The following is a 14138-nucleotide window of genomic DNA, read 5'->3' on the forward strand; positions in this document are numbered from 1 at the left end:
TGCTCCCTTGTTTTATGAAGCTTCCTGAGAAAGCGTTCATAGGAAGTAAAATTTTTTATGGTAAATATATTTTTATTATTAGTTGTATCAGAAAAGCTTGTACATACAGGTGATTTCTGATGCTTTTTTTTTTTTTTTTTTTGAGACAGAGTCTTGCTCTGTCACCCAGACTGGGGTGCAGTGGTGCAATCTCAGCTCACTGCAACCTCCACCTCCCAGGTTCAAGCGATTCTCCTGCCTCAGCCTCCCAAGTAGCTGGGATCACAGGTGCATGCCACCACGCCCTGCTAATTTTTTGTATTTTTAGTAGAGACGGGGTTTCACCATGTTGGCCAGCCTATTCTTGAACGCCTGACCTCAGGTGATCCACCCGCCTCCCAAAGTGCTGAGATTACAGGAGTGAGCCACCACACCCAGCCTTCTGATACTTTTATTAAAGCCAGAGATGGTTATTTATTCTAGAGAAACAAATCTCTGAGGTTAGAATGGAAGACAATGAAACAAGATGTTTCACTTTATAATTTACCTTTGTCAAACTATCCCAGAGCATGTCAATTCTATTATGAAATTATTACTTTGACATTATATAACAAATTATTAGTAGAAAACACACAAGCCAAAAAACCTTAAATTCTGTAATCTTCAAGTCAACCATCAACTTTTCTTAGACTTTTGAAGACCTGAAAAGAAAAATAATTTCAAACAACAGCACCCAAACACCATATACATTTGTAATGAGGCACAGCAGTCAATTTTTTTTTTTTTTTTTTTTTTTTGAGAGGGAGTCTCAGTCATCCAGGCTGGAGTGCAGTGGCGTGATCTTGGCTCACTGCAACCTCCACCTCCCAGGTTCAAGTGATTCTCCTGCCTCAGCCTCCTGAATAGCTGGGACTACAGGTGCACACCACACCATGCCCCGGCTGATTTTTGTATTTTTAGTAGAGGCAGAGTTTTGCCATGTAACCCAGGCTTGTCCAGAACTCCTGACCTCAAGGGACCTGCCCACCTTGGCCTCCCAAAGTGCTGGGATTACAGGCATGAGGCACCGCGCCCATCCCGGCAGTCAATTTTAAGCCTCAAATCTTCCAGGTTTTAGCTTAGTAATCCTCATTAGTTTTTTAGATTTTTGTCAGTTGGGGCTATTTTGCCTTACTAGGCCTAAACAGAATATTAAAATACATTAATAATCCATACTGAGAATAGAGTATAAATGGGTTTCTCACTCCTTAGGGACACAAGTGGAAGCAGCACATCCAATGAACGCAGATGAATGCCCCTGGTTATCCCTGAGCTGGGCAGTTTCACACAATCATTTTTTCTCTGAGGCCAAAGTCTGTGGTTTGATCATCTTAGCAGCTTCCAGAACCAGACAAAGTAGATTTACTTTGTCTCCAAATTCTTTTTCTTGGTGCTTGAGAAGAATCCCCTGGTTTCCTGATGCCACCACGAAAACTTCCCTGAGGATGAAGCCTTCTCCTTCCAGGTTTCCAGAGAAGCCTCCATTCTAGGCTCAGAAGAAGTACCACACTCCCAGACAGATAAATCCCATAAACATCATCTTCTGCCTTTGTGGACCATAGAACTTTTTCTTTTCATCCAGGAAGATTTCTCTTTTAAAATAAGGCTGGAAATCCTTCACTTCAGTCCTGATGTGCTCCTTTACCACTGCATAGAAGGGGACACCCAGCTCATCCAACATGGGTTTCAGGGAGGAGGGATCCACAGCTTCCTCTCAACAGAGGAAACAGCCTGGCCTCCGCACAGCCATAATCACAGCTCCATTTTTTTTTTTTTCCCATAGCTCCTTTGCTTTCAAAGTCCTTGGTTCCTTCTCTAGCATTTTCAGGTCTATATCCTCCAGGTACTCCAGTGCCGCTTTCTGGGGCTTAGACAGAAACATGTCTGTGTTGGCCAGCAGCAATGCCAAGGCAGCAGCCCCCAGGGCTCCTGCACCAATGGACCACATGCCCATGGTGAGGAAACTTGGGTCCTGGAGGAAAGACATTTCTGCCTCAGTCTCCAACTCTCAGCTCTGCTCCTTGGGGTGTGTGTCTGCCTGGTTCTGGCCCAGCCCTACTCTCAAATGCCAGATTCAGAAACCTCTGAATAGATGCTTACAAAAAGTGCCAGAATACGATGTATAATTCTTTCTCATTTCTAAAACAATGATTACCCCCTAAAACGTTATTTGTACGCAAAATGGAGAGTTTTCTGATGAATGAGTATGGTAAGGAGTCAGGGCTTGCAGTCAGAATCCCGATTCTCACTCTCCAAGGCTGAACCTAAGCAGGAGCATTCAAGACTATTCAAGCTGACTCCTTCACAATGCTTTTCAAAATAAATCCTCATTATTTTCTTTTTAAAAACCACCACAAGTGCCTCCCTTCTGCTAGCCTTCTCCTACCCTGACGCTCAGGCGCTGAGGGGCCAAACCACCTGGCCCCAAGGGTCCCAGGGGTAGGCCCCTGGAAGTAAAATTTTTTAAGATCCTGTGTGTCTGAAAATTTTCTATGTTTTACCCCCATACTTATTGATAACTTGGGATGAGAACAGGATCTCAGATTATAAATTATTTTTCCAAGAATGTTGAAAGGACTATTCCATAGTCTACATGTTTTGATTCTCATTGTTGAGAAGCCCAATACTGTTCTGATTCCAACTTCCAAATTTTGTTGATACTATCTCTATTATTCTCTAAGTTCTTATAAATCCATGCTATTAAAAAGTTTTTTAAACCCTTTCCTATCATTTCAACAGAATTTTAGAAGGAAGTGAGTTAATGAGTGTGTTCAATGACTATCTTTAACTATAGTCATTTTAGTGATCCATAACTCCCCCTACTTTCTATACTGAGAGTCTCAACCCAAGCATCTTAGGTAGGACAACTCTTTTTTTCATTCTTTTTTTCCCCCTTTTTAATTCTCATTTTAGCTACCCTGTTAATTAAAAGGACAATTCTTTGTTGTACCAAACTGTCCTAAGTATTACAGGACATTTTCCCAGTCCTTCTGCTCTTCTTCATATGGTCTTGTTCTTGTCTTATGGTTTCCATTCCTTCATCTTCTTGAATATGAAAACTTTAAATTTTTTTCTATGCCATTCTATTTAGTTTTAGGGTACAAATCTCCCGTTTGCAGCATCTGTGAAGTCTGCTTCCTTGCAGTTAATTTCCTTACATATTCTGTAATCTTTACAAACTCATCTGTAGAGAGATCGATATCTACAGAAGTTAAGGATTCCTTGAATTACAGGAACTTTGCTATACAGAGAGGTTTTCCATTGATCTTTGCCTGGCCCTGGGTGTCAGAGATACCAGACCAGCTAAAATGTCAATTTCTTGGACTACAGTCGTGACCATGTAGTAATATGAATTCAGACCCCAGACTTGAGCTAGTGTGGACTATTAATCTCTAATCTCTAGCAGCTGACTCTTTTCTTACTATAGCTCAAGTAGATGGCAAGCTTCCTTCTATCCTCCTCAGGTCAATAAGGGGATGTTTTTCTAGTTATCATCTTAGGGTCAAAGGGTCCTTGTGGTAGATTTTATTTTTCAAAGATAGGTGTACTAATGCATATGCAGTCCCACATGCTCTTTCTTCACTGTGATGTTCCTCCTCTCTTCCACCAAGAGGTGAGATCTGTTTCTTTCCCTGAAACCAATTTCCTCAGCCAAACAAAAAAACAGTAGAAACCACACTATGTGATTTCCAAAGCTAGGTCATAAAAGTGATATGACTTCCACTTGGCTCTCAGGACACTCACCTTTGAAATCCAGCCACCATTTTGTGAGGAAGCCAGGTGACATGGAGAGGCCACATATAAAGATTACAGCTGACATCTACAGCTAAGGTCTCAGTCAAGAGCCAGCATCAACCACCAGACATGTGAGTGAATAAACCTTCAGGAGACTCCCATCCTGAGCCTTCAAATCTTCCAGCTGAGGCTCCAGACATCCTGAAGCAGAGCCAAGCTGTCCATGCTGTGCACTGTCCGAATTCCTGATCCACAGAATCCATGAGCACAATAAATGGTTGTTTTATACCACTAAGTTTTGGAGAAATTTGTTACGAAGCCATAGTAACTGAACAGTACTTCTTTGTGACTCCCAGCTTTCAGGAGATGGCTCAACGGTGGCTTTCTCTGTGAAGATTCCTTTCATTTCAGGCACCTGGAGATTTCCTTTTCTTTGTTCCTAGCTTAGCCACATTTCCATAAATTATCTTTTACTCAGCATTTGAAATATATTGAAGCAAAATGGGGACCCTTCCATGCCAGCTCAGTCTGCCACATTGCCCAGAAGTTCCCAGAATAGCTTTTTAAATAATGACATAAAGAACTGAATAACTTGTTTATTTATTTATTTTTAAATGGAGTCTCACTCTGTTGCCCAGGCTGGAGTGCAGTGGCACGATATCGGCTCACTGTAACCTTCGCCTCCCAGGTTCAAGCAGTTCTCCTGCCTCAGCCTCCTGAGTAGCTGGGATTACAGGGACAAGGCCCCAGGCCCAGCTAAATTTTTCTGCATTTTTAGTAGAGATGGGGTTTCACCATGTTGGCCAGGCTGGTCTCAAACTCCTGACCTCAGGTAATCCACCCACCTCGTCCTCCTAAAGTTCTGGGGTTACAGGCATGCGCCACCACTCCTGGCCAGTAATTTATTTTATATATATACATCTTAAAATCAAAAAAGAAAAGAAAAATAATCCTACTGAGAGTGCATTTATTAAAGACCAGGCAACTTATTGCAGAGAAAACACAGTCAATAAAAAATTCATTCTCTCTAGTACTCACATAAAAGGCAGATGATAAAATGAGCTACTTTCACCAATCAAAATGGCAGGGATTTTTTTCTTTACTATTAATAGAGTAAGACAGAGTGCAAGGAATAAGGTTTCAGTGGGAGTATATATTGGTGTAACATTTCCAGCGAATAATCTAGTAATATACATGTCCTTATAACTGTATATATTTTTGACCCAGCAATTCTGCTTCTGGGAATTTATCCTAAAGAAATAATCACTGGCCAGGTGTGGTGGCTCACACCTGTCATCCTAGCATTTTAGAAGGCAGAGGCAGAAGAATCTCTTGAGCCCAGGAGTTTGAGACAAGCCTAGGCAATATAGTGAGACCCTGTCTCCACAAAAAGAAAAAGAAATAATCATTGATACATGAATATCAATTCCTGTATTTCTTATAATAGAAAAGAGAATGAAAATAACTCAAATGTCAAACAGCAGGTGGCAAAATAATCTTTAATTTTAGGGTTTGAACCAAAATAATTACCAAGTGAACATAAAGAAAGATGAGTTATAGATTCATTGAGAAAGATATTTATTTATTCATGTCATGCATTGTGCTAGGAGTTGTAATACAACAATGATTAAAGATAAAGCATACAGTCTATGGGAGGGAGTGGGGAGGAGTAATTAGTTCATTATGATAAAGCTACTTTCAAATTCTATGGCACAACAGAACTTTTGCTGACCTTAACCAGACTGGAGAAGTAGGAGGGTTTTTGGGGTTTTTTTTGTTTGTTTGTTTGTTTGTTTTTTTGCTTTTTGAGCAAGTGATGTTCAAGCTAAGTCCCAAAGGTTTTCACAAGTAGAAATTAACTGTGGGAGAGAAGGTTGTTTGTCCACTAAAATCTTGGCTCCTCCTCCACGGAACAGCATTTGTTCTAGGAAGTGGCTGCCTCCTTGTGACTGGAATGTGAGCGAACGTAATGTGTAACACTGCAAAAAGCTTCTAAGAAGCTAAGCAAGTATGCTTTCTTCATACTTTCTCCTTGCCTTTCTGCTGACTGGATTTAGACAAGAGTGAAGTGCTGACGAATGGCAGAGTCTGGGTCCTTCTACCAAGTGAAAGCAAGCCGCTTGCTGACCAGGGACGCCTACCCTGAAATTGTTATGTGAGCAAGAAATAACTTTTCTATGTTAAATCAAGAAAATGTTGGGATCTGTTTGTCACTACAGCTAGCAATAGGCTAATACGTGTGACTTTCTATTCTCAAATAATGTAGTAACTAACTTAAATATATTCATTAAGCATGTACGATATACACATAAATGTGTCACATGCACAAAAAACACAAAAATAACTAAAGAGAGATTCTGCCTGCACAGAATTTCCAGTCCAGAAGAAAAAACAGTAGCCACTTATACAACTATAATACAAAGCGGTGTGTATAAATTAAATCCTTAGGAGATATATAAAGTAGTAGAAGAGTTAAAAGGAGGGAGATATTACTTTCAGGGGGAGATTAAAAAAAGACTTTAAAGAAATTAGAAAATGGCATTTAAATAAGATTTAGACGGCAGAAATGTAGGTAGAGGCATTCCAGGAAAAGATATAGATGGGAAAGATGTCACAGAGAATGTAATATAAGTACTCTGGATTGCCTGGAGGGAGGGGTTCAGATAAAGGCAGTGTGAGAAATAATGAAATGATAAATTGGATGAGATTACAGACAAATCTGAATGCTGGACAAAGTGGTCTATATTTTCTTGAGTAACGTGGAACCACAGAACAGACATATGGTATATATTCTGAACAGAGGTATGGTTTCTATTCACAGCTATGCTTTAGAAAAATTAATATGGCAGAGACTGGAGCCCAAAAGAGAAATTACAAGGCAATCATAATAGTCCAGAGTATTTAGAGTGGTCACAGTGAGAATGCAAGATTGATTATTGAATTTGGGAGATTCGGCAGAGAAAAAGGAGACAAAGCTGACTGAGGCTGGGAATTGAGGTGACTGAGAGAATTATGGAACCATGAATTAAATTCAAACAGGACATGCTAGTCTGGAGGTGGAGGGCAACAAGGAGTTCTGTTTTAGAAAAAAGAGAGTACAGGACATCCAATGGAGATATATTATCTGGATCTATGCAGTACGAATTGAGGTGCACAGGTTTGAAGATGCAAATGTTAAGAGTTATCTATTTATGCGTGAGAAATAAGGCCAGAGACTGTAATAAAGTTGGCAAAGGAGATTTGAGAGAAAGAAGAAAAGCCAGAGATTTCCTTAAAATATATGCAAGGCAGGAAGAAGAAAAGGCAGAGAAGGAATGGAGAGGCAGACAGTTCAGGGGAACCAGCATCATAGGAAGCATTGGACCATGTCCAATTGTGCAAGTTCCTGGAGAAGGGAATTATTAATGACATTACTGTAACAGCAAATACACAATCCAATTTAATCCTTAAGTCACCCAATGAAACACAGATTCCAGTCAATGACTGAGCAGGGATTCAGACCCTGCAAAGAACCCAGGCGCTGAAGCAAAATGAACTTGGATTCTAATCTTAAATGTGCCCCTCAAGAGCTACAGAACCACGGGGTCATGAAGAAAATAATTCTGCCTCTGACTCTCATAAGGTGAGGATTACATTTTAAAACGCATGTGAAGTGTTCAGCACAGTACCTGACATGTTATAAACACTAAGTGGCAGCTATTCTCTTCTTTTAAAGAATAATAAATACAGATTTTTCTCAATACAGTCTGTTGATAAAAAGATCATTCAAGATTCTTGAAGGCAAGATTCTATCAAAATTTTTTAATGTGCCTACATCTGACTTAGCACTTCTGCTTCAAGGAATTTATTCTGTAGAACTGTTCCCATGTGTAAGAATGTCTATTGTGGCTGGGCATGGTGGCTCATACCTGTAATCCCAGCAGTTTGTGAGCCCAAGGCAGGCAGATCACCTGATGTCAGGAGTTCGAGACCACCCTGGCCAACATGGTGAAACCCCATCTCTATTAAAAATACAAAAAAATTACTCGAGCGTGGTGGCACACGCCTGTAATCCCAGCTACTCGGGAGGCTGAGGCAGGAGAACTGCTTGAACCTGGAAGCGGAGGTTGCAGTGAGCCAGGACCGCACCATGGCACTCCAGCCTGGGCAACAAGAACGAAACTCTGTCTAAAAAAAAAAAAAAAAGAATGTCTATTGTTGCATTGTTTGTAACAGGGAAAAATTGAAACCAATCTTAATGAGGGATGGTCACATAAACTGATACATCTGTACTATGAAATACTCAGTGTGGACCTAAGTAAACTGATATGAATGGTATTCTCCATCTTTTTTTTTTTTTTTTTTTGAGACGGAGTCTTACTCTGTCACTCAGGCTGGAGTGCAGTGGCACCATCTTGGCTCACTGCAACCTCCGCCTCCGGTTTCAAGCGATTCTCCTGCCTCAGCCTCCTGAGTAGCTGGGATTACAGGCACGCGCCACCATGCCCAGTTAATTTTTGTATTTTTAGTGGAGATGGGGGTTTCACCATGTTGGTCAGGCTGGTCTCAAAACTCCTGATCTTGTGATCTGCCCGCCTCGGCCTCTTAAAGTGCTGGGATTACAGGCGTGTGCCACCACACCTGGCCCTCTCCATCATAAGGGAAAAAAGATATTTCTCAAAATAATTCATGGTATGATTCCATTATGACCAAAAAACAAAGGAAAAAAGAAGAAGAATGAACACCAAATGAATTCTAACAAGGATTAAAAAGTAAAGAAAGGCATAGACCTCTCCTTTCTAACTCCATATACTTCTGTACTGTTTGAATAAGTACTAATACATTATAATGTAATTTGAAAAATGTAAGGAAGAACTTAAAAAAGGAAATGTCAGAGTATTTCTTAAGAAACACCATTGTAACAAGAGATTTTAACTTGTTAACAATGTACATAATAAGTCAATAAAGAGGAGCAAGAATTCTTGTGCTTTAGGGATTATAATACCCTAAAAGTGCTCACAAAGTTGTTTGCATTTGTCTGGAGACTCCGGTTTTTATGATGTCTATGACCCCAAAAAGGTTGTATGGGAAAATGACCAGTACAATAGAAAAGACTACCTATGTTACACAAATAATTTCTAGTACTTTTAACTCCTGGTGAGAAAAGTAACACACACACAAATTACAGGTAAATCAGAAATGGTTCAAAGTAAAATTGGCAACAGAAACAGGGTTACAACAATCTAACTGGGTTGGTCTCCCATGTCCCACTGCATGGCTGGGTGCAAGTGTGGGAGAAGGGAGACACACGGGTAGGCAAGGGAAGAAAAGTAAACACGTCCCCCCCAGTCCAGTTTAAGCCTGGGAGGGTCAATCTGTAAGGGTGTGTCCACTTAAGGGATAGATGTAAGCACTTACTTACCAGAAGTAAGGGGTGCAGAAAGAATATACAGATCCGGCAGGCAGACCCGCTTCCCTCAATCTCATGCCCCGACCCCACCTGGTAGCCTTCCTCAGGTCCTCATGCCCAGGTGTTTCTGCCAGCTCCCATCATAAAGTGCATCTAGAGCATCCTCGGAGTGACCCACGAGCCTCTCTGAGACTTAGTGTCCCCTTCGTGGGAGGGAGTGGGACTAGATGACCTCCGGACCCGACCTCCCACCCAGCCCTGACCTGGCAAGTCCCCTGGGCCTCCCGCTCCTTGGCCAGGGCTCGTCCTGAGACCGGCCAGCCGCCCGCACTCACTGTGCCCGCAGCTGCACCGAGGGGCGGGGCTTCTTTGCGATCCTTGCCGTTGCGGCCCAGGTAGGAGGCTCTGGCAGCAGGGGTGGCTGGGGCAGCGGGCACGGCGGGCAATATGGGAGCCAGCGGAAGCCCGGTGCCCACCTGAGCCCCCCGCCCAGTCCGGCCTTGTCGCAGGGCTGGCCACGGCGGCGGGGCGGGACATGTGATGCAGGTGGCCGCGAGCTCCCACATTCACCGCTCCTGGAGCTAGCATGCCCCGCGGCCAGCAGCCCGGTGACGCTGGGCCCGGCCCAGCCCGGCCAGCGTCTTCCGAGGCTGCAGCCCTGCCTGCCCTAGGCACACCAGTTGCTAGGCGACCGGGGCCTCGGGCCTCAGTTCCATAGGGCAAGGGGCCCAGTGTTAGGGTTCAGGGCCATGACGGGTGCTTGGACAGCTTGGGCAGCGGAGGCCACCGTGACTCCTCGACCAGCACTAGTGCCTCTGCCTTCAGGTCACTGCTGCCGGGTATGGCGGGTAATGTGGGGGAGCGAGCTGAATCAAAGCTGGGTGAACACTGGTCAGTGATGACACAAGGTGAGGGCCCAATGGCAAACAGCACCAGGAAGCACGTCTAGGGCAAGGAGAGGGCAGTTAGGCAAGCTTGGTGTAATTCAGTTTTCTGGGTTGTTTGCACATCAGCTTGTATCAAAGACTTATTTTTCAGGTTCAAAATAACCAGGCTTTCCAGAGTACTGATGAGCTGTACCTTTTAAATATTAGCCACTTAATACCTGACTAGCCCAATTTTAGGTAAATGACAAGGACGAGTTCCCTCACGAGTCCGCCCAAATTCCATGTTCTGACTCCTTTGTTCTGGTTCCTTTATAAAAGGTTAGGTGTGTGTGTCCTCTCTGGCTTGGACACCTAGCACCCTGTCTTGCACAGTGGGATCTTAGTATCTGTACTCTTGCCAGATTATCATATAAAGCCTCTGCCTTCATGATTTGACTCCCCACTAGAGCTGCAAGCTTATCCCCTGGTAATAAGGTTTCAGATCCCACAAAATCTCCTGAAACTGCTCTCAACACACTTTTCTCCATTCTTATTAAGCTCTACACTAACCTCTCCTAGGTCATTTGGTTATTTTTTTTAACACTCAAATTAGGCCTGGAATCGTAACATTGGCCCCACAACTTAGTTATGTGATCCTGGGTGAGGGAAAGTTAACCCACCTAACAAGAGGACTAGGCTGCATATTAAAAATCACGTGGAGTACTTAATTAGAAAAAAGTCTAGGGCTCATCCCAAAACCAATTAAGAATTTAGTTCTGGCGTTGCAATCTAAGTGGAGAAACACTAACCTAGGATTATGTGGATCAAGTGATACACTGGCACTCAGCAAGTGATCAAATGTTTATTAAATGTTCTCCTGTTCAGTTTTGCTATCACACCCCTACCTGACACTTCCCAAACTCCATGCCATTTCTCAAACTGTTCCTATCATCAGGTGACCGAATTCTACCTCTTCTGTGAAACTTGCCAAATCTTCACAGCATGAAACATCTCCTGTACTCTCCTAACATGGTTTTCTACTATTACAAATCATTATTCCTACAAAATGCAATTTCTGAGTCCTCCAAAGTAAATTATATATACAGATATATATATATATATATATATATACATAAATCCACACTCTACCCCATTCCTCCTGTCACCATCCCCCATCACCAAATACTCAAGGACTACAATATGCCAGTAATTGAAGTCTCAAGATTTTAAATATCTATTTTCCTGATGAGGTTAGATTCCCTTAAAAAAGTGAAGTGCCTACAATGCACCAGGCATTGTTCTAAGGGTCAGAACAGAGAAAGCTAAGACTCAAACCTTACATTGGAGAATGGCTGGGAAAAGCACGTCAACAGTTTCAGATAGTAATTAATGCTATGAAAAAAGGTGATATATGAAGATGTGTCAGAAAAGACCTTTTTCCAGAATGAAAAAGCCAAGTACCCAGACCTGGAGGCTGAAGTCACTTTTGAGGAACAAAGAATATAGCTGGGGAGTCAGAAATAAAATATCAAATAATGGGCCTCCCAATTTCCATGCTCTAATTACAGGGACCTGTAAATATATTACCTTATGTAGCAACAAAAGGGATTTTGTAGATGTGTGCTTGAATTAAGGATTTTGAGATGGGGAGATTATCCTCAATTATTCAAGTAGCCCAACGTAATCACAACAGTTGTTATATTAAAAGGCAAAGAAAAGGAGTCTTCAGAAGGAACACAGGCCTGCTGACCCCTTGATTTGGCTGTGAAACCTATTTTAGATTTCCGACCTCCAAAAAGTTAAATAATAAATTCACTTAAGTTTATGGTCATTTGTTACAGCAGCAAAAGAAAACTAATACATTCACTTAACACTGAGTGCCTACATGTCAGCAAATGGGCAGAAATTAAAAGGCCTGGCCTTAAAGTTTACTACCTAACAGAAGGGAGGCACATGAGAGGAATGTTTTGGCTCTGACACCACATCTCTAAGGAAAAACAGTGGGAGCAGAAAGCTGTCAATCTTCCCAAGGAGGTGGGCCCACAAAGACACCAGACACCCCCAAGAGGCTCTATCACATCCTATACATCCCCAGGGCACTCATTTCATTGTATCTGTTGCCTGTCTTCCCATCAGACTGACACCTGAAAGCAGAGACTATTTTCCGTAATTCACTGTTGGGTGCCCACATTAAGTGCTGAAGCTATACTGCACAGCAGCATTGAGCACTTTCGAGCTAGGCACTGCTCTACGCATTTTACATGACCTGTAACATTTAATCATTAAAATCCTATGAAATTAGGCACAATTATCTCCATTTTGCTGACATGGAAACCAAGACAGAGATTATTTATTGGCCCAAGCTAACAAATAAGTGGAGATTAGATATGAACCCAAGCAGTCTGGCTCCGAAGCCAACACTCCTAATCCAGTCAACCACAAATGAACCTTCAAAGAAGTTACTAACTAGGTTAACACTGGTTAAAGGCCAGTGAGTCCAAGACAACTTTATAAAAACTGAGATAGCTAGGGGACCATCCACTAGAGAAAGCCAGACCTTAGAAGCATAAACAGTAAATAAACATATATGAGGTGAAATCTTGTAGGAGAACCTACTGGGTGCCCAGACCCCTAAGGTTGGTTAGGCCTTCCAGAGGAGGATCCCTTGAAAGCAATGACATTTATAAGAGGTGAGTTTCCTAATCAGGTGTTAATCTGCATTTGAATAGGTTCCACCAGCTCACAAACATTTTCATATCTATTATTGTTCCTCACAATCCTCTTATAAAACCAGATTGGTTATCCCACTTTACTCAGTTATCTATGGGAATCCTGGTTCTCTGCAACCCCTCCCACATTTCCCCATCCTCCCTGACCCCAGGCCACACTTACAGTATGTGTCTGCACAGGCTATATAGTCAATACTTTGCCCACTTCATTTGAGGTATATCCTACACAATCTTATCCCTCCCTGACCAGCTGAGACAGTTTTACCATTTTGGGTGAAAATGTGTCAACGCAGGTTGATTGACTGTAACAAATGTACTGTGGTGGTGGGGAGTCAACAGAGGAGGCGGTTGTACCTGTGAATACTGGGTATATGGGAACCCTCTCTACTTTCCACTCAGTTTTACTGTGAAATGAAAACTGCTCTAAAAAATAAAGACCATTAATTTAAAAAAAAAAAAAAAAAGCTTTGCTAAGTATCACTCTGTATATAAAGTGCTTATTCCTATCCCAATGAAGACTTCCCACATTTCATGCACCCACCCACCTGCACCTAGATTAAGCAATATGCCATCTGTACAACTTCATTCCATAATTAGTCTTAATTCTGACCCTGCAGAGGCCACTGATGGCCCTCACTATTCCTCTAAAACCTGGAAGCCAAACAGGCTCCAACATCTTCTGAGGCACAACTACCCTTCACGACACTGGATGTGTAAACACTGGGAACTGTACTCTCTACCAAAGGAGTAAAACAACACTGAATTTTAAACCTTAAAAACCCTCTGGAGGCAGTGGGTCATGCCTGCAATCCCAACTATTCAGGGAACTGAGGCAGTAGGATTGCTTGAGGCCAGGAGTTCAACAACATGCTGGGACAGGCTGGCGTGGACCTCATCTCTACAAAGTTAAAAAATAAACTCTTTGGCTCTACCCTAGATATCCATGTACTATTTCAAAATATTGACCCAACTGCTAAGACAAAAAAAATCTAGCAAAACACCGATACAATCATAAATATGTAAAACTATTTTTATAAACTATCATCTTGATTTCTCTCCAAAATTCACTGACCCTAAACAAACTTACTAATCCAGAGAAATAGGTCCCAAAACCAGGAACAAAGAACTCAAAGAAATTCTACTTGTCTAGCAACATTCGAATATTAAAAAGCAATAAATGACTGTGGAGCAGCAGTACCAAAACAATTACTAAGGGAGCTGTTTCACAGTGCGTCAGACCTTTGACACAACTAAATGAGGACCACAAAAATTTTTACTCTCATTCTATGTACTTCATGTTACACTCTACATTGTTCACTAGTCTAGGTGAAACAATACATAAAGTATAAAAGAATTTTATTAAAAAACCTTTCAAGTTTTTGCCCATTAATTTTACCAGAT

General features: G+C 42.0%; 1 protein-coding gene and 1 pseudogene across 4 annotated transcripts in view; both read right to left on the reverse strand.

The window, feature by feature from the left end:
- Positions 1-9758, reverse strand: part of CUNH8orf89 (chromosome unknown C8orf89 homolog) — a 41645-nt gene extending 31887 nt beyond the window's left edge. For all 4 annotated transcript variants that reach the window (XM_058444352.1, XM_032759844.2, XM_058444351.1 and 1 more), the window contains exon 1: positions 9478-9758. The gene's annotated coding sequence lies outside the window, so the exon portion shown is untranslated. The remainder of the gene's footprint in view (positions 1-9477) is intronic.
- LOC116813322 (peroxiredoxin-like 2A) lies at positions 1310-2005 on the reverse strand (annotated as a pseudogene).
- Positions 9759-14138: the final 4380 nt, after the last annotated feature.

This window comes from Hylobates moloch, unplaced genomic scaffold (genome assembly GCF_009828535.3).
Source record: "Hylobates moloch isolate HMO894 unplaced genomic scaffold, HMol_V3 SCAFFOLD_9, whole genome shotgun sequence".
Classification (NCBI taxonomy): Eukaryota; Metazoa; Chordata; class Mammalia; order Primates; family Hylobatidae; genus Hylobates; species Hylobates moloch.